Source organism: Schistocerca americana, chromosome 1, assembly GCF_021461395.2.
Source record: "Schistocerca americana isolate TAMUIC-IGC-003095 chromosome 1, iqSchAmer2.1, whole genome shotgun sequence".
In the NCBI taxonomy this organism is placed as follows: Eukaryota; Metazoa; Arthropoda; class Insecta; order Orthoptera; family Acrididae; genus Schistocerca; species Schistocerca americana.
The window spans coordinates 475,552,276-475,578,117 of record NC_060119.1 but is presented as its reverse complement, the minus strand read 5'-3'; the positions used below and the strand labels follow the sequence as shown (position 1 = coordinate 475,578,117).

The following is a 25,842-nucleotide window of genomic DNA, read 5'->3' as shown; positions in this document are numbered from 1 at the left end:
ACGTTGTTAAGTTCTCAAACGTTCCCCCGCGAAAGAAATACTGGTGGTTGAATGCATCGCATCTGACTTTCCGGAGGTCCTGTAGGGAATCACAGACAATAAAAGGAGTAACCTGCATTCGTACATAAATGGTGCAGTGTGCCTTGAATATACACTGGTGTCCAAAATTAAAGGAAAAAAACGGAAAATTTGCAAGGCTGCGTTTATTTTGCTACAAAAATGCGTAAACAGGTGAGAGAAAAGTAGAAACTATGTAAAGAATACAGATCGCAAACAACTGCAACTTGCATAACGGCGGACATAAATGTTCTTTGTTTTCGCCAACTTAAGAGATTTGCACATGCATTCTGACAACTGGTTAATGGGCTCAGTATGGGGTGTGATCACCTCTGGCAGCAATACAGGCCTGACAACGACGGTGCGTGCTGTCGATTACGTCATCAATCTCATGTTGAGGCACTAAGGCCTATTCTTCCTGCAGAGCGGCTCGTAAGTCTTGGAGAGTGGTTGGTGGATGCTGACCTGATGCAGCCCGTCTCCCTAATGCATCTCAGACATGCTCTATGGTACTCAAATCGAAAGAACGAGCAGACGACGCCCTGCGTGCAGTTCCTTCCGTTTCCAAGAAAACGTCAACCACCCGTGCTCTATGAGGTCGGGCGTTGCCGTCCATCAATACGAAGCCCTCAGCAACTCGCAACAGCTGCACATGATATCCCAAGATCCCGTCACGATACCTGACAGCAGTTAAACTTTTCCGATTGACCCGTACAATTTCATGAAGAGATGTTAGAGTGGTCCTCATAATCCCTGCCCATACCATTGGGGATCCTCCTCGATACCGGTCTGTTTTCACATTGTTTTGGTCCCGAAATCGTATTCCACGTTCCCTCCAGATGCGAATCCGTCGAGAACCACTCTCCAGACCGAACCAGGACTCATCTGTGAAAAGAACATTGGTTCACAATGCGACAGTCAGGTGATATTTTGGCTACTCCATTCTAGCCGTTCCCTTCCGTAAAGACGCGTCAGAGGTACACGTACAACAGGTCTCCGACAATAAGGGCCCCTCTGCCGAAGCCTTCTGTGCACCGGTTGCCTCGATACAACACGCTCAGTGAATATTGCGAGGTCAGATTCCAGTTGCGGTACTAAGGCGTACCGTCGAGCCCTTACAACCAAATAACGATCCTCTCTTTCTGATGTCACACGTGGTCGGCCCTGCCAAACCCTTCGGGATACAGCTCGGGTCTCTATAAACTGTAGCCACGTCCGAGAAACAACAGAACGATTCACTTTCACCCATCAGACCGCGTCAGTTTGCGATTGTCCTGCTTCCATTTTTCCTATGGCCCTCCACTGCAGAGTGTCTGGTAGGCGTCTCCATACTGCACCGTCTGTGACTGTATACACAGTGATCGTGGATGTGGGACTACCCGGGAAACACCACCTCTTTGATAGGTGTCCTAGGTGTCCTGAAGTCATCGTTGGCGTGGTTGTCCGTTAAGTGGAATGCCATCTTTCGTGCAACACGGTCGCACGGACGTCTGTTGACAGTTCGTATGATTATATCGTGAATAAGACACAGGACGGGGAAATAGTGGTTTGTTGCTTTAATTTTGGACACCAGTGTATATAAGACTGTAAAGGAAAAGAGCTTGAAGATAATATTATGGGAAGAGAAGTGCAAGAGGATGAAAAGGAGATGGGGGCATGATACAGCAACAAGAATTCGTTAGCATACTCAAAGACCTAAGATGAAACAAGGCACCAGCAGTAGACATTCTTCCAGAATTATTGAAATCCTTGGGAAAACAAAACTTGCTGAGCAAGATATGACAGATAAGCGATACACCTACAGACATAAAACGTAATAATAATTCCAATTCCCAAGACGGCAGGTGCTGACAGATGTGAATATTTCATAATCATTAGTTTAATAAATCATGGTTACAAAGTGCTGCCACGAACTAATCGGAGAAGAATGGAAATACTGACAGAAGATGATTTCGGGGTATGTCAGTTTGGATTCCCGATAAATGAAGGAACACAGCAGGCAATACTCACGGGCTATCCTCGAAGATAGACTGAAGAAAGGCAAACTTATGTCTATAGCATTTGTAGATTTGAAGGAAACTTTTGATAATGTTGACTAGAAGTACTATTTGAGAATGGAGTGAATCAGGGTTGTAGCCTAACCCCTACGTTATTGAAACTGTACATTAAGCAAGCAATAACGAAAGCCAAGGAGAAGCTTCGAAACGGGTTTCAAAGCTTTTCCTTGGCTTTCTTTATTGCTTGTATAATGTACAGATTCAATAAACGGCAGTCAAATTCAGGGAGAAGATATAAAAACTTTGTGGTTTGTTGGTGACATCGTAATTCTGTCACATACGGCAAACGGTTTGGAAGATCAGGTGAACAAACTGGACAGCGTCTTGGAAAAAGTTATCAACAAAATTAAAGCAAGGGACGATGGAGACTAGTCGAATTAAGTTGGTCAATGGTGAGCAGTTATATTAGGACTTGACACTAAATGTAGCAGATGCGTTTTGCTGTTTGGAGAGCAAATTAACTGACGATGGACGAAGTAGAGACGATATAAACGTGGATTGGCAACAGAAAGAAAAGCATTTTTGAAACAGAAATTTGTCAGCATTGAATATACACTCAGGTGTCACTTAGAAAGCTTTTTTAAAAGTACTTGTCTGGAGTGTAGCGTAGTGCGGAAGTAAAATGTCGAATTTAAACAGTTCATACAAGAAGAGAACAGAGTTTTTGAAATGTAGTGGAACGGAAGTATCCTTAAGATTAGAGTAGATCAGATAATTAATGAAGAAGTACTGAATGAAACTGAGAAAAGAAAGTTATGGCATAACTTCACTAAAAGAAGGGATCATTGAATAGGTCATATATCCTGGGTCATCAAGGCATCAGAGAATCGTCAATCTGGACGTGTAGGGTGGAGTAGGAGGTAAAAATTGTAGGAGGAGACGAAGGTTTGACTACAGTGAGCAGGTATAAGCGGATGTAGGTGTCAGTAAATACGCAGAGATGAAGCGCCTTGCACAGGATATGCTACCATGGAGAGCTGCATCAAACCAGTCTTCGAACTGAAAACCACGACATGTTACGAATGTGATAAATATTGTCTATCCGTTCTGCGCAGCACAACTTCCTCTTGCGTGGGATGACGTTTATCTCCGATCGCGCCCGGGTGGCTTAATTCATAACCTGTGCCTGCTTGTGACAACGGCCCACCTGTTGGACACCGCCTCTACATCTGTTGCTGTGACGTCAGCGCTCCGTGTCCCCGACACGCAACACGTTCCGGGGTGCGGCACACTCATGTAATGCTCTCCGTATCATCTGTTTGGCGAGATAAGTGCACACAGCCTAGCGATAGCAAAGCCGTATTGAAGGATACGATTTCTGTGATTAACACAGCAGCTCTGGGGATAATGGCGAAATCTGTGCTCATCGCTGTATTATTGACTCTTATTAAGTTCACCAAATCACCCAGTTTATCCAGATTCCACCTGGTTTCTTTAATGCTTTGTTGCAACCACCGGTTGCAAATTTATAAAACAGTAGAAAACTCGATTTTTAGACTTCCACGTCAGACAATGTAGTCAAGTATATGAAACACACTTTTAATCTGCCAGGGAGTTTAATATCAGCGCACACTTCGCACCAGAGTTAAAATTTCATTCTGGAAACATCCCCAGGCTGTGGCAAAGTCATGTCTCCACAATATCTCTCTTCCAGGAGTGCTAATTGTGCAAGTTTCGCAGGAGAGCTTATGTGAAGTTTGGAACGCAGGAGACGAAGTACTGGCGGAAGTAAAGCTCTGAGTACGGGGCGTGAGTCCTGCAGATGGTAGAGCACCCGCCCGCGAAAGGCAAATGGTTTAAATGGCTGTGAGCACTATGGGACTTAACATCTTAGGTCATCAGTCCCCTAGAACTTAGAACTACTTAAACCTAACTAACCTAAGGACATCACACACACCCATGCCCGAGGCAGGATTCTAACCTGCAACCGTAGCAGTCCCGCGGTTCCGGACTGCAGCGCCTAGAACCGGCGAAAGGCAAAGGTCTCGAGTTCGAGTCTCGGTCCGGCACACAGTTTTAAACTGTCAGGAAGTTTCATATCAGCGCACACTCCGCTGCAGACTGAAAATTTCATTCTAGTCAAGTTTATGCTGGCATGTTTCAGAAAAACAATGTCACAAAAGTGTGTTGCGTTTGGCTGTGCTGAACACCGATGTCAGCTTTGGCGGACTAGAACGGCCTGGTTACAACGATGTGTTCAGTAAACTGAAGAAAGAATTAAAAAATTGGGAGACATCAAAACAGGAAGTGGCTGTTTGTACCACGCTGTACATAATGCTGGTAGAATTGCTCCAAACAGTCTGAAGATGGATGCAAAGTTCTTGTCCAGAAAGTAGTGCCTAATTTTTCAGTTTATACTGTGAGAACCCAAAAGTAAAACAATACTTTCTCATAGTAAGAAAAGATGTCTGTAACTTATGTCTGCAATTGAAATAATTTTGTAAACGTACGAGGCTCATAAATCTTACTTCGTGTCTGAATATAATGTTCCCTGTACAACCAGGGTTTTCCATAAAAATCCTCTGGCTGGAGGACATCTATGGTTTCTTCATAGCGTCTCCAGTTATCTGCACAAACAGTTATTGCATACTGAAGGTGATAAAAAGACACCAGTGGAAGTGTGTTCTGTCCTGAGTGATACTCTGTGAAGTCTGCAAGTCAGGGCTAAAAAAAACTTCGCTCACCTAAAGGTAGGAGATGTCATCCCTAAATGTGAGAGTGGCCGGCTTGTTAATATGTTGAGAAAAAATATGATCCCTTTTTATTTTGTTTGTAGTGTGACATTAGCAAATGTATCAGGCAGTACGATGAATCAGCTGTGTTCGATTGATTAACTATTAGCAAAGAACGTAGTTGGAAAAATGTAGAAAATGCTGTAACCTATCTGAGAAAAGAAATGTTACTGTGGATGATAGTGAATTGTTCGATGAAGTAAACTGCCTTAAAATGATTTTTAAATGGACATCTCAAATCGGAAGCAAGTTCAACATTATTAGAGAAAACCATATCTAACAGAAGGTGTGATCTGATGAACAATCGTTCTGAAGATGAACATTCAGAACTTCTAAAAATTGTGAAATACTTTTTTTCAATCCCTGCTCACAATGCAGCTTTAGAAAGGATATTCTCCATGTTAAATATACATTAGACTGACGAATAGAATTTGTTGATCGTCAGTTATAACTTTAAAGATCTCAGTTGTTCACGATACTATGATAGCATCAAATCCAAAAAAGAATTACTTGAGAATATTCGAGAAAGCGAGATATGAAACTAGAATTGTATGTGAAGTTTAAACATGCTCATATTGCGAGCATCTCTCTACGGTGCTGTTAATATTAACAACAACCTCACAGTACGTTTACTTACTTATGAAATTTGTTATCAATAATCCATCTCAGTTTGGTGGTAACAGAAATAGTCACAAGCACAATATTACAAGGAAAAATAATCTGCATTGTCCTTTAACGAATTTAACTTTTACACGGAAATGGATGAAAAATGTTGCCATAAAAATCCTTGAGAACTCCCTCTATACTATGGGGGAATTACTAAACACAAATAATTAGCCATTTTTACAGAAAAAACCTTATAAATAGCCATGGTCATACACTCATAATGCAGAAATATTAATTTTTTTTCATTTTTATGTGTTATGTCTTTGTTTGGATGCCACGTTCCAAAGGACAACGTTTATCGTACTTGTGATCAGTGGAACACGTCACTTATTAGCTATGTTTGCTAATAATGTATTATGTCTCTGGACGTACAATTGGCAGTCAAATCAAAGTCGAACATCAGCCACAATGGGACCATGAAATGTTTCCATTCAAAAGTAACCACCACGCGCGTTAAGACATGCATACCACTGGGAAACGAGACAATCAGTTCCTGTTTCGTAGAACGCCGTCGGACGCAGATGGATCCACAACCGCACGCTCTCTTGCCTTGCTCTTCCGACAGAAACCGACGTCCATGCAAGTGTTTCTTCAGGTCGCCGAAGAAGTGAAAATCACACGGTGAAAGATCGGAATTGTACGGAGGAAGTGGCATTGTTTCACAAACAAATCGCAGAAGCTTAACCTTTGTCCGACTGGCAATGTGGGGGCGTGGCGTTATCGTGCAACAAGCTGCATCCTCTGCTCGTCGAGTTCCTCGAGCGTGGAACCACAATCAGCGCTACGAAGACACTATACAAAAAAGGCGACGCGCCATACAGGAATGCTGTCGGACGGAATCATCGTGTTGTACTATGACGCTCGTTCCCAAACTGCCAATCGGACGAAGGCTGCGTTTCAGCGATTTGGTTTGGAAAAGCTACACCAACCTCCGTAGAGCCCAGATCTTTCAACGTGTGATTTTCACATCTTCGGCGACTTGAAGAAACACTTGCGTGGTCGTCGGTTTTAGTCGGAGAGGAAGGCAAGATTGGGTGCGGTTGTGGATCCGTCTGCGGACGACCGTGTTCTACGAAACAGGAAATGATCGTCTCGTCATCCAGTGGGATGCATCTCGTAACGCGCGTGGTGGTTATTTTTGAATGGAAACATTCCATGGTTCCGTTGCGGAGGATGTTCGGTTTTCATTTGACTTCCCTAAAAACTCAAAAATTACCATCCTTCTGCTCCAACAGCGATAGTACTTTATTAATGTTTACTATAATCATCCTGTTAAAATCCATATCTTCGCGGTAAATATATTTTGTCATGAAATAAGTTGTAGGAAATGCCCATAATTGCAACAACAGATGATATATGGCCTTCTTCATGCTTCCTTCAGATGGATGTCGATGAAGAAATAAATACGCTGTGACGAGCAAATTACGGGACCAATAATATCAAAAGCATGAATGATTGCAAAGTTACCTATAAAAAAAAGTAAAAACATTTCTTTTGAGAACCATCTCACAGGTGAAATTTCATTTAAAGACTTAAAACATGAATAGAACGGAAGTTTCAAGTATACTACCGATGTCTCTGGACTAATTTCACAAAGAGCTATTAATGTTATATTAATATATAATTAGCTAGCCTGCACGCTTGCATAAAAGCGAATTATAACGGCCTTTAAACAGAGTCGTTCCACACCGTTACGATGTATCTGTGACCATGTAACCAGGTAACTATCCAAACTGCTCTGTTACTTTTTTCTACGCTACGTATTCCTTGTTTCCAGCTGCTGAATTTCCGATTTACTTATTGCTCAGAATTCACTGAACTGTGTAATGTCTTCCAGATATATATTTAACAAACAATTTCTTTGTGTTTGTGTAAATGTGGTTACATCTGTAAACCTTTGTCCTCCTCTGATAAACTATCTTCGCAAGAGCAGAGTTGTTCGAGAGTGTGAATAACGAAGTTGATCGCGTCTGAAAGCTTCTGTGTGTTGAGCGTATATAGAGTTTTGGGCAGCATTCACATTATATGTTGCACGAGTATTTTCCATATTTGTTGTGGAAGGAGATGGAGATGCCTATACTGCGAATGACTTGTTGCGTGTGTTTTTTTTTTTTGTTTTTTTTTTTTTGAGTAAAAACTTACTCAGTGTGTCAGCTATTGAAAACATAGAAACATAGCTCTTTTCTGACGTTGCCGGGAGATGAAGCAGCCTGTACACTAATGGGCAACGAATAGTGGAGAGTTTGGAGAAGAAGGGGGTGAGGGAGATCAGTAAGGATCAAACAGCGCAGAGCTGGGCTGATAATTTACAGAGATAGGTATGACGCTGAGACCGTCTCGCTGCTTCTTCAAGTTGAGTTAGCGGCTTCTAGTCAAGCCTCGGCCGTGTGTACGAGTTCTAAGTGTGCTGCTAGTGTTGCCTGCTGAATACACTAGCTCGTAATTTAGGGGACACAACGAATACAAAGTTCTACGGCAAGACTTGCAGAATTGGAGATGTCTTCCCCCATTCTTTCCCAGTCCTTGCTATCCTGCCTTTGATGACCTCACGTAGATGAAACATAAATTCTGATTGTTTTTTACTTTAATCTGAAAGTAGTATGTAACTCTGACTCGAACGATTGTTAACATTAATGATAACCTTATATACACACATCAAAAAAATTTTTGCATCACCTCGGTTCCGAGAGTTCCGGAACATGAACAGAAAATTGGATTAGAGACCAACAAAAACTTCATTTACTCCTTCTTTATTGCTCGTCAAAACCACACTTTGCATGTTGTACCACCATACAGCGAGACCTTCAGTGATGGTGGTCCAGATTTCTGTACACACTGTTACCTCTAATATCCAGTAGCACGTCCTCTTGCATTGATGCATGCCTGTGTTCGTCGTGGCGTGCTAACCACAAGTTCATCAAGGCACTGTTGGTCCAGATTGTCCCACTCCTCAACGGCGATTCGGCGTAGATCCCACAGAGTGCTTGGTGGAACACGTCGTTCATAAACAGCCCTTTTCAGTCTATCCCAGGCATGTTCGACAGGGTTCATGTCTGGAGATCATGCTGGCCAGTCTAGTCGAGAGACGTCGTTATCCTGAAGGAAGTCATTCATAAGATGTGCACGATGGGGGTGCGAATTGTCGTCCATGAAGACGAAGGCCTCGCCAATACGCTGCCGATATGGTTGCACTATCGATCGGAGGATGGCTTTCACGTATCGTACAACCGTTACGGCGCCTACCATGACCACCAGTGGCGTACGTCAGCCCCATATAATGCCACCCCTAAACAGCAGGGAACCTCCACCTAGCTCCACTCGCTGAACAGTGTGTCTAAGGCGTTCAGCCTGACCGTGTTGCCTCCAAACATGTCTCCGACGATTGTCTGGTTGAAGGCATATGACAGTCAACGGTGAAGAGAACGTGATCCCAATACTGAGCGATCCATTCGGCATGTTGTTGGTTCTACCTGTACCGCACTGCATGGTGTCGTGGTTGCAAAGATGGACCTCGTCATGGACGTCGGGAGTTAAGTTGGGCATCATACAGCCTATTGAGCACAATTTGAGTCGTAACACGACGTCCTGTGGCTGCACGAAAAGCATTATTCAACAAGGTGGGGTTGCTGTCAGGGTTCCTCCGAGCCATAATCCGTAGGTAGCGGTCATCCACTGCAGTATTAGCCCTTGGGCAGCATGAACGAGGCATGTCGTCGACAGTTCCTATCTCTCTGCATCTCTTCCATGTCCGAACAACATCGCTTTGGTTCACTCCGAGACGCCTGGACACTTCCCTTGTTGAGAGCCCTTCTTGGCACAAAGTTACGATGCGGCCGTGATCGAACCGCGGTATTGACCGTCTAGGCATGGTTGAACTATAGACAACACGAGCCGTGTACCTCCTTCCTGGTGGAATGAGTGGAAATGATGGGCTGTCGGACCCCCTCCGTCTAATAGACGCTCATGCATGTTTGTTTACATCATTGGGCGGGTTTAGTGACGTCTTTGAACAGTCAAAGAGACTGCGTCTGTGATACAATAACTACAGTCAACGTCTGTCTTCAGGAGCGCTGGGAACCGGGTTGATGCAAAAGTATTTTTGATGTGTGTAACTAAGGTGCGTGGACGGCAAGAAAATTGTAATGCCATAAGCATAACGTCATCAAACGGAAATAAGATATGGCATAGCGCTGACATATGTCTTTCTTCTCATGAAATGAGCTACAAGTGATGAATAAAAAACGCTTCAAATGCTACTCTTTGGGACGAAGTAAACAAACAAAGCTTAATCTCAAGGAAAGTTACATTTTAGAGTAGATATTATGTGCTTAAAGCTCATTTGTGCATTATGGATCTGGAAGAACTCCCTCGCTGATATTCACTATCGCACGCCTGCGCGGTGGCGCTCTACTCGGATGCATGCCGGTTCGAATCCTGATGGTGAAAACTGTCATTGCCAAATATTTGGCCGTCCAGGAAGAAGAGGTGGTGACGTAAAGTTTCTAATCACCAGCCTTTGCAATAATGCCCTGGATTAAATTCAAAATCACTCCGAAGTACCTCATGAAGTGCCGATATGTACCCTTAACACTCGGGCAGTCCCATTGACACTATTCGAGAGGAGTAGGCTCTGTGCTGGCATCGGTTTCCAACCTCGCCCTTCTCTCATCATCATGCAGCACAAACAACACTTCAGTTACACACGCATCCATAACACTCACCTGCCAACGGCCTTGCCGCAGTGGTAACACCGGTTCCCGTCAGATCACCAAAGTTAAGCGCTGTCGGGCTGGGCTATCACTTGGATGGGTGACCATCCGGTCTGCCGAGCGCTGTTGGCAAGCGGGGTGCACTCAGGGCTTGTGAGGAAAACTGAGGAGCTACTTGACTGAGAAGTAGCGGCTCCGGTCTCGGAAACTGACATAAGACCGGGAGAGCGGTGTGCTGACCACATGACCCTCCGTATCCGCATCCAGTGATGCCTGTAGGCTGACGGTGACACGGCGACCGGTCGGACCGTTGGGCCTTCATGGCCTGTTCGGGAGGAGTTTAGTTTAGTTTATTATACTCTCCTACACTCCTCAAAAGCATATGCGGCCCAACTCTCGCGTATCTGTAAGGAAAGGGGCCAATGTCCGCAGAGGAAAGACACCCTTCCCGACAGGCGACACCCAATAAATTGCAGTTTAGAGAAATTTCGCTTTTGAAAAGCATTCTTCCGAAAACTTGAGAAGTACACACGTCATGCAATCAGTTTAAGAGCTATAACAGCAACAGACTGCCACAACTTCGACAACGCTGTAATTTATACGATATAAACTCTTAATGTGCGCTTACCATTATTAGGTATTCAGTAAGCATGATTACGTACACATCTCTGCAAACTATGGAAGTGCGAGTGTCTAATTGTGAGAGGACTGCTGACACTGTCTGTCCTTTCTGTCTGTATTCGGGAAGTCATTCTTTACTTTTTGCTTCTTAGTGGTGAGATTTTTCTTTCTGTCTTCCCTTATTCAAATTCTGGTGGCTTATAAAAGCTTGACGCGATGCCAGTAGTCTTATATACTTGCTCTGTTTCATTATCCGCCCGCACACCGCTTCCTGGATTGAGGGACACTCGCAGGCTCTTTTCCGGACCCGACCAACGGCATTAACGACGAGGGCCGTTGTGCCGACCAGCCTGGATGAGGTTTTTAGGCGGTCTCTCTCATCCGATTAGGTGAACATCGGCCTTGAAGAAGAGATTCAGCTTCTGCTTGCGACGTCGTCATCTATAGTTGAACTATTGTTGTTGAACAGCTCTGTCACTGATCTGTCCACAGTAACTCACTCTCTACCCTACCCCCCTACTCTTAACGAACCCTGCACCCGTTACAACATTTTCTGCTGCTGTTGACGTTACCCCACATTCATCTGACGAGAAATCCTTACTTCCTTTCCATTTCACTTCGGTGACGCCCAGTATATGTAGACTGAGTCTTTTCAATTCCTTTTTCAGATATTGTAGCATCCCTACTACGTTCAAACCTATGACATTCTTCATTCCAACTCGTAGAATGTTACCCTTTCGTTGTTTATTCAGTCTTTTTCTGATGAATTAAGGAAGATTGGACTTTACCGTCTCGTCGAAATCGAGGTCATTAGAGATGGAGTGCAAGCTCGGAATGTTTCAAGGATGGGGAAGGAAATCGGCACTTCCCTTTAAAAGGAACCATCCCGGCATTTGTCTGGAGCGATTTTGGGAAATCACAAAAAACCTAAATCTGGACGGCGTAACGCGGATTTCATCCGTCGTCATCGCGAGTCCAGTACGCTAACCACTGTGGCACCTCTCCAGCTTTTCTGATGGTCACCTCCCTCGTGGCTGTCGTCTGACTAGTTGTGGGTTTGTTACTGGAAGTTACGGAATCCAGCTGGACTCTGTTTTGTTGGTTGCACATGCTGGTGTAACGAGCTTAGTGAGTTGTAGTGTTTCCATTAGAAGACTCCGTTGGTCTATGTCATTGTGGTTCGTACGTTGATGGCAGATTACGCTTGGGACTTGAAGATGACGCTTCTTGGCGTCGAAACTTGTAGCGTGTTTTGAATAAACCACACTGGAGTACGATACAGCTGTTGGTTTCAATTATCATTATTCAAGTAATCTTGCACTCGGTGACGATAAGATCGGAAGGGTTTCTTCATATAAATATTTAGTGTCTCAGATAAAAGATAACTGAGACTTTCCTGACGAAATTCACTGCTGAAATGAACAGGCCAGAATTCCTTTCCAGAAGTTCTGACTAGCTGTGATGTCAGTATCACGCTTCGTACTCGACTACTTCGATACTATGGGTTCAGTATTCTTCTCGGTGAGTTGAGTTTTGTACACTTACGGCATTATTGGGTAAGGAATTGGAGGCATCTAAAATTTAGGCCTATCGAAGAATTTTAAGGATATTATGGACGGATCAAGTCACAAATGTGGCTGTACTGCGGCAGATGAACAGTAATTTCGAAATTCTCAGTACCATGAAGAGAAGCAAACTCGAACACTTTGGTCATATTGTGCAACGACAGTTGCTACCTGTTACAACTGTACTTCAAGGAAAGATGGATGGCAGACGTAGTCCATGACGTAGAAGGTTATCCTGGCTAAATAACTTAATCAATGGTCTCGATTGAGCACAGAATTGTTGTTCAGAAATGCCATGGACAAACAGCACAGCATGCTACAGTACATCAATGTTCTTGGAGGGCGAACCACATAAAGAAGAAGTTAGCTTCTCACACATGACCTCTCCGAACGAACTATTTATCAGGCGGAAGATGCAGTCTGTTTTCTCGCTTGGATATAATTCAGGTGGATACGATATTTACTTCTCTGGGAAACTAGCTCCATCTTCATGTGAGTTACTGAAATCCCAGGCCAGTGAAAAAGTAGAACGTGAATAACTACTAAACCCTGAACTGCTGCACTAAACTGAACATTCATAAAGAATGCAGTCGAAATATAGTGGACTAAAACAAATACCAAAAGAAAGTGTTTCTAAGAATGCCCCTAATAAGAGCAAAATAATTTATAGGGTACCTTCCGCAGAACTGTGGAACCCTCATTTACCCAGACAAGGTGGGATCGTAGGTCATACGGATTATCGAAAATTAGGATAGTCTGGATATTTTGAAAAAAAAAATAGAATGACATCGGTTAAAATGCCGTTGACACAGACATTAAATTAATTTTCACATAGACGCACAAATTACACAGAATTTTCGCACAATAAAGGAGAGAGAAACACATTGAGCTTAATGTGCTGAAATAACCAGTAAATTTCTTTTCAGCCAAATTCGTACTTCGTTTATCACGCTGAGTCTCACCAGTTCAGCCAAAGTTTTTTCGCCTGACGTTCCAAATTAACATTTTTTCCCGTTGAGCTGCGTTATTGCCTCTACATATGTCATAATGTCTTCAAATTTAGCGCGAACTTCGTCAGATAATCTATAACTATCGTCATTGTTTGCAGGTGAACAAACGGCGATAACTTCGTCCTCAGGAGTCATTATTTTGAAACAAAAGTCTTCAGTTTCCTTCCGGTTATTTTTCCATTATGATACCGTTGAAATTCCTGCACGAAATTCAGAAACAATTTTCCGCAACAGTTTTCCTTTATCCATTATATGCCGTGCATTTAGCTTTTTGCCCGTGGACACTACCACATTCTTTGATATCATTTTACGGTCACAAGAAACTCGGTAATTCAGTACTGTGCAACTCAATGATATCTTGTTAACTGAAACTGTCCCACCTATGCACGGCGTTTGGCTGAATTTAAATTCCATGATCGTCGTTGTTGTCCATTACTGCTATTACTTACAGAAAATTAAATACTGTAGAGTTGCTTCATTTAAAAACCGATCCGGATGAACCGGAGATGCGGATTGCTGAGGACCGGATTAACGAGATACCACTGCCGTTTGTTTTTACATTAATTCAGATGTATGGATAGGAATCTTGTGAAGACAGTTTTATAGTTCCCAAAATATTCATTCCTAACAGTTTGCTGATGCAACAGTTCACATCGGTGACTCATAAAACACTGAAGAGTTTAACTGTCGTACTGAGAACTGCGCCACGCGCAGCTGGCCGCTGGCGTGAGCGCGACCCCAAGCAATTGCTGGTTTGCCCGCAAGAGCGCAGCAGCGGCCGTTCGCAGTTTGTCGCCAAAGCGGCCTGCGTTAGCACCTCTCTCAGACCTCGTGTGCTGACTGCTGGGGCCACAGGAGTGAGAGCGTTTTGTCGTCTGCGACCTCGGGCTGCCGCGCATCCGCGTAGCGAAAACGCTCGTCTCAAACGCGTAAAGTGGCCAATAATACTTCTAAAAATATTTCGTTATTTATCAGACCAAATTACGTCCTCAACGCACAGCAAAACGAATGCAAGCAATTCTATGTTTACCTTCACGCTTTCAATAAACAGGTACAGAAAACGTATCAAAAATGTAAAAGGAGTCGTAAATACATTAGTGGACTCTATAACGAAGTTCGAAATGATAACCAGAATATTCGGAAAAAAGAAGTTAATTTCGCGATCAGGCCCAAGGGACCAAACGATGTAGGCCGACTGCTGCGCTGTCTCTTCTGTGTAATGCATTGTTTGGATGCTGTATATAGAGATATGGAGTCAGCACACCGCTTTCCGGCCGTTGTCAGCTTTCCAGACTGGGGCCGCTACTTCACACTAAAGCATTTCCTCACCTGGCCTCACGAGGTTGTGTGTTGCGTATTCCAGCCCTCCCATTAAGGAACCCCTCCTCCGGTACTGGGAATTTAAGCCAGGCTCTCCGCATAAAAATAAGATATGTTGTCCGTTCAGTTATGGAGGTGGACTTCACAATACGTAGTCGCTCGTATCTGACGACGTTATACTGTGAAAAACATACGGCAAATTTGGAGACTGGTCAAACTCAGTAACTGATTTGTATTATACCATTGTTTACAAATGTTCTGCCACATCAAAGAGCCGTTCCATCAGAGAGTGAGTAAGCAATGTAAAACAACTGCTAACGTCTACTAGGACCAGGGAATTTGAACTGCCTTTGATCATAAGCAAATCGAAGAAAGAAGGGAAACAAGTCTTAGCGACATTATTAAAAAAAAGGAAAACTAGCTAACTCGCTTGGATATGGACGTGGAAGAAGCCAGTTGAAGTCTTGTTAAAGGAACTCATCCCAACATTTTAAATTGAGATTATTAAAGTAGGCTACGGAAATGTAAAGCTGAATGACCAGACTAGGTTTTGAATTTCGCCTCTCCAGAATATGAATTACTGAGCGGAACCGCGCATGAGGAACAATTTTCACATCGGAGGAGCAACAATGATGACAAAAGGTGAGAATCTGGCTCTGTGACATTACGCAAGTGGTTTAACTATCTTTGACGTCGAAGGTTGTGCGGTTAGAATATTTACTTATAACTACGGTTCGGGCAGTTCTCTTAAAATAACAAAAATGAGCGTAATTTGGGAAGTAGAAAGAGGACCATCTCATAAGCATAAAAAAGTGAATTAATTAACGGAAACATTTTCTTGGCATTTTGATGCCTACCGTCTGTAGCTATACCAAAATCACGGTCTTCAAATGATCATCGCATATTTGTTTGGCAGTGTCGCGCTGGCACTCATTTCCCAATTGCTGTTGATTTTTGTTCTGTCCAAAGTATTTTTTGCTGCTTTGGAATCACTAAAAAGTTTGGAGAGTAGACTAGAAGTACAGTTGACTGATTTCAAAGACATATGAGGTTTATCTGTATGGTAGCACACTGCTAATTCCACTGCTGCTACTAATTTGCCCTGTTTAAATGAATTTGAAAGAAAATAACTGTCCATTTTGAAGTGCTTGGAGAGTACACATTTGAATTATTTTTTACGATTGCTAAATGATCCTTAATATTTGCTCCTCCTCCACCTGCAACGGAAACATAACACGAATTACATATTCTACTTCATGATCACTTCTCCATTTTATGAAGAACCATTCTTCTGATAATGTTTCTTGGAGTGAGCACTTCCTCTTTGGTAGTATGAGTTTACTAGAAACAATAATGCTTTAATAACAAATTAACCGCGATACTATTCAGAAACATAGAACCATGTAGCTGCAAAGTGAAAACTGAACTGACATTGCGTAACCGCGCAATAACACTCGTTAAGAGACTCAGTCAGCTGCGATAATAACAAATTTCGTTATTTAGCCTAAAAAAAAAGTTTTTCATCACCACGGAAGTCCTGAAGATAGACGTTGACTGTAGATATTGTATCACAGACACAGTCCCTTTGACTGCTCAGAGATGTCACTAAACCCGCCCAAAGATGTAAACAACCATGTGTGAGCAGCGGCTATTAGACGGAAGGGGTGCGACAGCTGATTGGTTCCAGTCTCTCCACCAGGAAGGAGGTACACGGCTCGTGTTGTCTGTAGTTCAACCATGCCCAGATGGTCAATACCGCGGTTCGATCGCGTCCGCATTGTTACTTTGTACCAGGAATGGCTCTCAACAAGGGAAGTGTCCAGGCGTCTCAGAGTCAACCAAAGCGATATTGTTCGGTCATAGAGGAGATACAGAGAGATAGGAATTGTCGATGACATGCCTCGCTCAGGCCGCCCAAGGGCTACTACTGCAGTGGATGACAGCTACCTACGGATTATGGCTCGGAGGAACCCTGACAGCAACCCCACCTGGTTGAATAATGCTTTTCGTGCAGCCACAGGACGTCGTGTTACGACTCAGACTGTGCACAATAGGCTGCAGGATGCGCAACTTCACTCCCGACGTCCGTGGCGAGGTCCATCTTTGCAATCACGACACCATGCAGCGCGGTACAGATGGGCCCAACAACATGCCGAATGGGGCGCTCAAGATTGGTATCACGTTCTCTTCACCGATGAGTGTCGCATATGCCTTCAACCAGACAATCGTCGGAGACGTGTTTGGAGGCATCTCGGTCAGGCTAAATGCCTTAGACACCCAGTCCAGCGAGTGCAGCAAGGTGGAGGTTCCTTGCTGTTTTGGGGTGGCATTATGTGGAGCCGACGTATGCTGCTGGCGGTCATGTAAGGCGCCATAACGGTTGCACGATACGTGAATGCCATCCTCCGACCAATAGTGCAACCATATCGGCAGCATATTGGCGAGGCATTCGTGTCCATAGACGACAATTGGCGCTCCCATCGTGCACATCTTGTGAATAACTTCCTTCAGGATAACATCAACGCTCGACTAGAGTGACCAGCATGTTCTCCAGACACGAACCGTGTCGAACATGCCTGGGATAGTGTGTTTATGGACGACGTGACCCACCAACCACTCTGAGGGCTCTACGCTGAATCGTCGTTGAGGAGTGGGACAATCTGGACCAACGATGCCTTTATGAACGTGTGGCTAGTACGCCACGACGAATACAGGCATGCGCCAATGCAAGAGGACGTGCTACTGAGTATTAGAGGTACCGGTGTGTACAGAAATCTGGACCACCATCACTGAAAGTCTCGCTGTATGGTGGTACAGCATGCAGTGTGTGGTTTTCACGAGCAATAAAAAAGGTGGAAATGATGTTTATGTTGAACTCTATTCCAATTTTCTGTGCATGTTCCGGAACTTTCGGAACCAAGGTGATGCAAAACTTTTTTTGATGTGTGTAGATACACACAAAAATTAGGAGAAAAAATAGATGGCATGAAATATTTCTCAGAAATCCGGAACAACATGCCGTCGTGAAAGTATTTTTCGGGACACCGATTTCTTTAATCTGAAACCGAGACATCTGCCAACCCTACTTATAACTAAAATAAAAGGATGGTAAAAGTTGGACCTCGAGATCTTGTACTGTGCTTGTTAGTTCCCGGTCAACGTAAGGTACGTCTCGTAAGCTACCATTCTTGCATGTAGTGTCAACTAGTCATGAGTGTTTTGCCACAGTGGACGCGAATTTCGACAGTGTGAATACACTAATTTGCAGGTAATATTCGAAGAAATTTGAGGCATGCAGATCCGCGCACCGCTACGATGAGTAATCATCAGTTCGTTCTTCTTATAGGATAAGGACACACCTACAGACAGCGTGGACGTGCCGTTGCTCCTGCCACAGACGACGATGTGTTATCAGCTACGACTCTTATCAGTGGGCACGTAAGCAGTGAACTATCTCGCTCAGTCTGTGTCGATCAAGGCAGCAGAAATGTCTCTGTGTGTGGCCGAGTCGACGAGGCCAGACAAAGGATAGAAGACGCAGACGATGTCTCCGTAGACAGGCGACCCACAGCACGGAATTACACTCACGTGACACAAGCGGCAGAAGTCGCCTACACGCTGAGCACATAAGTCAGTCATCAAACGAATCTCTACATGAGGCTGACCAATCTGCGAAAAGTTGTGGCACACGAAAGTGAGAAAAGAGTAAGAAACTACACTGGTGTGCAAGACTTAGACAACAATAATTTTCGCATGATTTGCCACTGCGAAGTAACACATCTCGATGGAGCGGTGAGTGTACCGTGTTAAAGGATGTGAAGTTCGTTATGACCATGCAGCGTTACGCCTCCCCACACTATAGCACGTGGACCACCAAAATGATCATGTTCGGCAAAGCTGGACGTTCCCTCCTACAGCGAGAGGTGGGAATACGCAATACACCCAGGGACATTTTCGAACACTATCGTTTTCATGGGGCAGGTATTACGGTGTGGGGAGGCATAAGTCTGCACGGCCTTACCGATCTTCAAATCTTTGAACGGTAGACTCATCGGCCGACATTATTGTCACACTGTACTCGTCCCTAATGCGCCTCTTTTAGTGTTGCATTCAGCTGTGACTATTTTTATGGATGACAACGTGTGACCGCATAGAACAGCCCAGGTCGAGCTGCTCTTGCAACGAAAGGATATTCGACGAATGGACTGGCCAGCCCGATCGCTCGAGTTAAATCCCATCGAGCAGGTGTGGGGTTCGTTGGAAAGACGTATTGCAGCGACCACTCAGCTGTCGTCAACCGCATTGGCAGGGAAGTGGAACGCACTACCACAAGAACGAATTACCAGCCTAGTGCCCAGCAAGGGACACGCTGCAGAGCACTGCATTGCCGTACGCGCTGAACACACAAATAAGGGGTCATTGTATTTCCTATGCCACCAATGTTAAATTATCCAATTTTGTGACCCATTATCTTGGAAACTTTTTAAGACGCAAGTTTACAATTTTCCATAATTATTGAATGCACCTTTCTAGATGCACTGAACTAGAATTATTACTAAAATTATATTGTGGGGCATGTTATCTTTTTTTCAAACACTCAATTTTTGGACAGAATTTTGTAAATAAATGAAAATAAAAACAAAACAACTCAGGCTATTTTAATTATTATAGTTCCATATGTGTTGAATCTCACACTTGGAATGCTGTATAAATTTCAAATCTCTACCATCAGCACTTTTTTAGAAAACGGGTCATTTATTACAAAAAATGTAGTTCAGAGTTATTGAGGTTTAAAACTTTTTTATTACAAATTCTTATACAGACTTATATTTCTGCGTATTTTATGCACTAGAATTGTCCTGGCCCATAGTCTTTGTCTTCTTCAGTGTCACAACAGCCCAGTGCTTGCCTTCTCCTTTTCTTTCTTGCTTCTTTTGTCATTTGCTGAACAGCTAACTCTGCTTCACGTACACGAAGCTCATCCAGTTCCCGCAGTCCTTTAGCTGTGTTCTGTCCAAATCTTAGCCCTAACTTCTCCAGAACCTTAAGTCTTTCATAGTTCCCACCATTAAAAGTTATTACAGCATCAGACACTGCTAACTTGAGGGTCATAAGGCCAACAAATACATTTTTAGGCACATGGCATCACACAACATTACTGAAGGACTCATTCACATTCTGGATCTTCCCATGTAAACACATCTTTAGTAGCTCAGGATTTTCCAGATCTCTGTAAATAGGTTTGATTGCCTTCATTACCGTCAAAGGAAGAGAATGTTTATGTGTAAATTCATGCAGGGTGCCAGAAAATTCAACTTGCCTATATTTACAACAAGTGTTTGGTGGAGCTGGACACAAAACATGACATCACTTTTCATCGGTGTTTTCAAGTACTACAGAAGAAGGGGACTGATGGCCTCAGATGTTAACTCCCATAGTGTTTAGAGCCATTTGAACCATTTGAACTTCAGAAGAAAATTCAGTTCTCACATATCTGTTACCCGCAGATTTGCGTTTCTTGAAGTTACTTTTACGCTTAGTCATTTTATTTACAGATTTGCGTTTCTTGAAGTTACTTTTACGCTTAGTCATTTTATTTACGCATAAAAAGCAATAGCAGTTAGCTTACTACAAAAGTAGCCGATAATCACACTACTTTCAACGAAACCTAGTGTCAGAAAAAAAGGATTGGTTTGTTTATTCGCAATGCCAAATTGTGAGACGTAGCAGTAGGCACAAAACAAAACAATTCACAGTCTTATAGACTGTGTAGTTCCTACGATATGACTGCTCAACTGTGGCAGTATATGCGTAGCCGCGAAATTTGACAGTCACACGTCAACACTCAAAATATTATTTGAAGGTCTCGCAATTGTTTAATTTTAATGTATTATATACCAAAATGTTCAGGAAAGTCCAAAGTACATTATCGAGTAGAAAACAGAAAATGTCAAATTTTAACGAATTTCACGTACGATGTCCCCTAAGAACCATGTCCCCACCTTTGTAATGTCCAGGCGACCATCATGAATCGAGGTGACTTCAGAGAAAGTATTGCGTTTAAATGAAACTGTCATCTCAACACAGAAATGATTTTCTTACTAACTGATTTTGTCATATTTACTTGCTAAACGTTGGAAAATAGTAACGTCATAACGTTGCCGAAACCAGAAGAGGAACAGCTTCTTTATGAATATCCCTGAAAGTTCTATTCTGAAATGTCTTCGTGTATTTGAACTCTAGGCAAGAACAAATTCTACAATAATTTGTATTCCACGAAAATTCAGTGCTGTTCATCAATATATGAGGCTCGATGTACACATCTACACAGCCCGACGAATGAAATATAATACTAGTTTCAAATTGCGCCCATGTACACAATCTTACTCTCTGCAGCGGAGTAGGTGCTGTTTTGAAAATCCTTGGCAGATTAAAACTGTGTGCCGGACTGAAATTCGAACCCGGAAGGAACGAAGGGTCAGAACGTTTTGTCGATGTGGTAGAGGAAGAAATCGATGTCGATTTGGAAGGCATATAGGATCTTAAATTAGAGTCACAGAGTTGTGAAAGACTTGGGATCAAACAAGACAGAATGGATAGACAAGATTTCTTCGGAGTTTTTAAAATCGACAGAGAAAAGACCATTCAAACAACTATTCAATTTTGTGTGTCGAATTTATGAGACTAGAGACACGTCGCGGGAGTTTCGGAAGAGTAACACCAACATTAACGCGGAGACATCGAAGGCAGATAAAGGCGAGCACTATCGCACTATCAGCTTAACAGCTCGTGTATCGAACTTGCTGACAAGAATAAGATATATAAATCTGGAAAAAAATGAAGATCTGTTAAGTGATTATCACTTTAACATTAGGATTGGTGAAAGTGCCAGAGGTCAGTTCTAAAGTTGCGCTCCAACAAAATTACGGCTCTGTAGTTTTGGTAAACTACATAGACAATGTAGTAAACTAGGATTACCGGTAGTATTGGTAGCATTGGTAAGGAAAGAAACGTAAATAAATGCGTTTTCTTGTTTGTTTTGCACATAATTAGAATCGCATATCATTCATTGTTACTTTACTGTGTATTTTATATTCTTACAGAATGTATACAGTATTAAGTAATAAAAAATAGTTGACCTCGTAACTTACGCATTTTTGTGTCCCAAGACAGTTAGTTTTGATACAAGTACAGTTTACATGCACAAACATAAAAAACATAATTATTGTTGTTTTTTGTACTCAGTAGAACGTTCTTTATCATGATCGAAGACAAGAGTTTTCTGCTGTTACTGATAAATGTGAAAATTGTTTATGAATAATTGGAACATGTGTTACACGAGATTGACGAAGCATTGAAGGGATGTTTGATATGTTTTTGTTTTGCCGTATTCTTTATTTTACCTTTTTGCCCAGGAAATTAAGTTTTGTAGCGCTGTATGATAAATCTGTATTGTTTTCTTTACTTTTACTATAAAATTCGTCTTCTTTAAGTTACAAATCAACAATTTTCGAATAAAACGTGAATTAAAACATTCACAGTTTCAGTTTTGCTATAAATGCTGTTTATACATACAGGGTGTAACTACGCAGGGCAAATATGTTCCGTAGGTTACTCGGCCCTTTATGTATCGTCACACAGCTTCTAGACGGTTCAGTGCTTCCGGTTTTTATGGGAATCTATTAAGACACTGATCGTATTCGTAAAGAAAGCGATCGTTATGAAGTAACGCCCAACAGGTATGCAACGCACCTAATATATAGGTAACGTGGGCGCGACCTTAACTGACGAAAGCTACTAGCAAAACTACTATACTCTACGGTCACTTATGGTAGTCTACGCTAGCTTACGGTGGTTTTACAGCTCTAGGGAGTTCTGATGATCCGCTTCATAAGAGAGGAAAGACTTAGGACACGTTCATAATATCTGCCAGCTATAAGAAGAATTCGACAATATAAAATGGTTCAAGATGTTTGAAATCCTTAAAAAATAAGTACAAGCTGTAAGCAAAGAAGGTAGCATACTGTCTTTTTATTTCCCGTTCTTTGATGTTGTTTCTTGCTAGTTCGTAACAAATATCATTATTTATTATTATTATTATTATTATTACATGTATTTAAATTTCATTGTACGGCTTTCTACATTAGTCTTCTGACCAGTAAAGATTACGTGCACCTTCCATTTTATTTTAACATTCTCTGTTTATATCAATAGCAATTAAAGTCTGAACTAGTCATTCTTCCCGAAAAATGCCTTCGCATCAGAACCTGATTTTTAGTGTATTCAGAATTTACCTATTTTTAATTATTCTGCTGATTAAAATACCTATTTGGTAATTTTCGCACTTGATGGTAATCTATTCACGATATAAAATTTCATAAAAACGTAAATTTTGAAAAACTTCATCTGTATTCTTGAAAAATATTTTTTGAGCGTGATTAGTATGATATTATTAAGCTTAAAAAACCTTCCCAAATTTTCAGCTGTGACTCTGAAAATACTTTTTTCTCCTTATGTACAAGGATATGTAGGCAAGGTAAACGTTGACTGCCTTTAAACTATAGGAAGGTTTGAGGGATGACGACGAAGACTGGGCTGAACACGGTTGTAAGGCAACTGCTTAGTCTACCATCGCTGACTCTGTAAAGAATCGAACTCTCACGTATAAAACAACTTCAAATGTCTGATCACTTTACAGATGAGTTAATGTGTTAAATATTTGATGTTCAGCATGTAGAACTTTGGTTGAAGGTGCAGCAATGTAATATGTCGATTTTATTCCTTTCGGATTATGAAAATATTGCAGGCACATTAAGCAGTATATATGGATACTATCTGGAAACTGTGCTGCGTACAGAGTTGGTAGTGCAGAAGTAAAAAATAAAAACGTCATGTCTGCTGATGTGGTTATACTACATGAATAGCTCTAAATGGTTCATATGGCTCTAAGCATTATTGGACTTAACATCTGAGGTCATCAGTCCCCTAGACTTAGAGCTACTTAAAGCTAAGTAATCTAAGGACATCATACACATCCATGCCCGAGGCAGGATTCGAACCTGCGACCGTAGCAGCAGCGCGGTTCCGGTCTGAAGCGCCTAGAAGCGCTCGGTCACAGCGGCCGGATACATGAATAGCGAAAATGTGGTAAGGAATAAACTTTTTTTCCTTTCATTTGTTTGTGAGAGTATCAGCGAAAAAAAGCTTCGAAAGTGTTTGAAATTGTGTGTAGTTTGTTAGAAGTGGCTACATGTTCTCTCTTTATAGTACTAGACGAATATAGTGTGAGTGAGCTGCGCGCGGTGAATTGGGCTGCCTCAGGACATATACACAGTCTGCAATTTAAAATACTTTACTTACTGTGTTAACCACCGCCCTCTTACACGAGTGACCGACGGTGAATTTTGACAGTTCTTCCTTGATCTTCGAGCAAAAACAACAACAGCAAAAGAAGTCATAGAATGAACTTCGTAGTTGTCTGGGCTGGTGCGACGAAGATGAACACTTATTTAGAGAAAATCAAAAGTATTGCAACCGCCGTCGGTTAATTTAAGTCATGGCGTGAAGGAGACAGGAGAAACGACAGTGCTGCCAACTATGAAGTAATAACTTTTCCTTTAAAACTTATCTATTATTTTGCCGTTTTAGATGCACACTCATTTTTATGGCACGGTTAGTTTCGACCGCCGTTCTAAACAGAACATCGAGATCGCCACAACATCTGGAGACAAGAAGAACCGCATACCAGTTAAGAGTGTTGCTGCTACTGTACTTGTCGACGGACCTTGTGTTTTCTGTGGTTGTAGACTTAATTTTAGTATTGACATTAATGATACTTTTGATCATGGTAATGGTTGGCTCACCTTCAGATCTACGTAGCAGCGTAAGCAATCCGTCGTATCTACGTGGGACTTTCACCTAAGTATTGTAACATGTTTTTTTCTGATATCAGGTTAGTTTCGTTCAGGATTCGAATACTCGTATTATTCCCCACTCTTTCGGCTACAAAAGCCTATTTTCCAACATAATCTCCGTTCAATGTGACGGGGAGTGCCCGTTTGTCCACTTGGTAATGATAGTAATAATGAGCGTATGGCATTGATGGCCGGGAGATCCCTCGCGGGGCAGTTCGGCCGCCGCTCCGCAAGTTCTTTAACGTCACTACGGCGACATGCGAGTGAATGAGGGTGAAATGATTATGAAAGACACAGAACACCCAGTCTCCTTGAGGCAGAGAAAATCGCTGACCCCGCCGGGAATCGAACTCGGGACCCCGTGCGTAGGAAGCGAGAACGCTACCGCAAGACCACGAGCCGCGGATGTCCAGTCGGCAGTACACTATTAGTCGAAAACGTCTTGCTGCATCAATAACCTCCCCAGCATGCATTAACTGTTTCCTGCGGATTGCATTCTTCTGTGGATCAAACAGATGGAAGACGGGTGGCGCGAGATCCGGGATGTAGGGTGGATAAAGTTTTGTGAGCTCCTCTCTGGTGTGCAGACTTGTATGAGGCCTTGTGTCGTCATGAAAATAAGGAGAAGTTTGTTTACATTTTTGTGGCTACGAACACGCTGAAGTCGTTTCTTCAATTTATTGAGGGCAGCACAACACACTTCAGTGTTGATCGCTGCATCATGAGGAAGGATGTGAAACAGAACAACCCCTTCATAGCCGTAGAAAACCGTCGCCATGACTTTGACGGCTGAGGGCGCGGCTTTGAACTTTTTCTTGGGAGGAGAGAAGGTGTGGCGCCACTCCGTGGATGACCGTTTTGTTTCCGTTTCGAACTGCTAAACCCATGTTTCATCGTCTGTGACGATGTTCGACAAAAAATTGTGACGATCAATCTCGTAACGCGCAAGCAACTCCGCGCATATACAGGGTGGCGCACGAAATGTGTTACCAATTGTTTATTTCACAAAAAATGGTTCAAATGGCTCTGAGCACTATGGGACTCAACTTCTGAGGTCATTAGTCCCCTAGAACTTAGAACTAGTTAAACCTAACTAACCTAAGGACATCACACACATCCATGCCCGAGGCAGGATTCGAACCTGCGACCGTAGCGGCCTCGCGGTTCCAGACTGCATGCAGCGCCTAGACC

At 42.7% G+C, this 25,842-nt stretch overlaps 1 protein-coding gene and 1 pseudogene across 4 annotated transcripts in view; one reads left to right on the top strand and one right to left on the bottom strand.

The window, feature by feature from the left end:
- Positions 1-25,842, bottom strand: part of LOC124603882 (G-protein coupled receptor Mth2-like) — a 643,834-nt gene that overhangs the window by 275,041 nt on the left and 342,951 nt on the right. The gene's annotated exons all lie outside the window — the stretch shown is intronic.
- Positions 10,236-10,353, top strand: LOC124559653 (annotated as a pseudogene).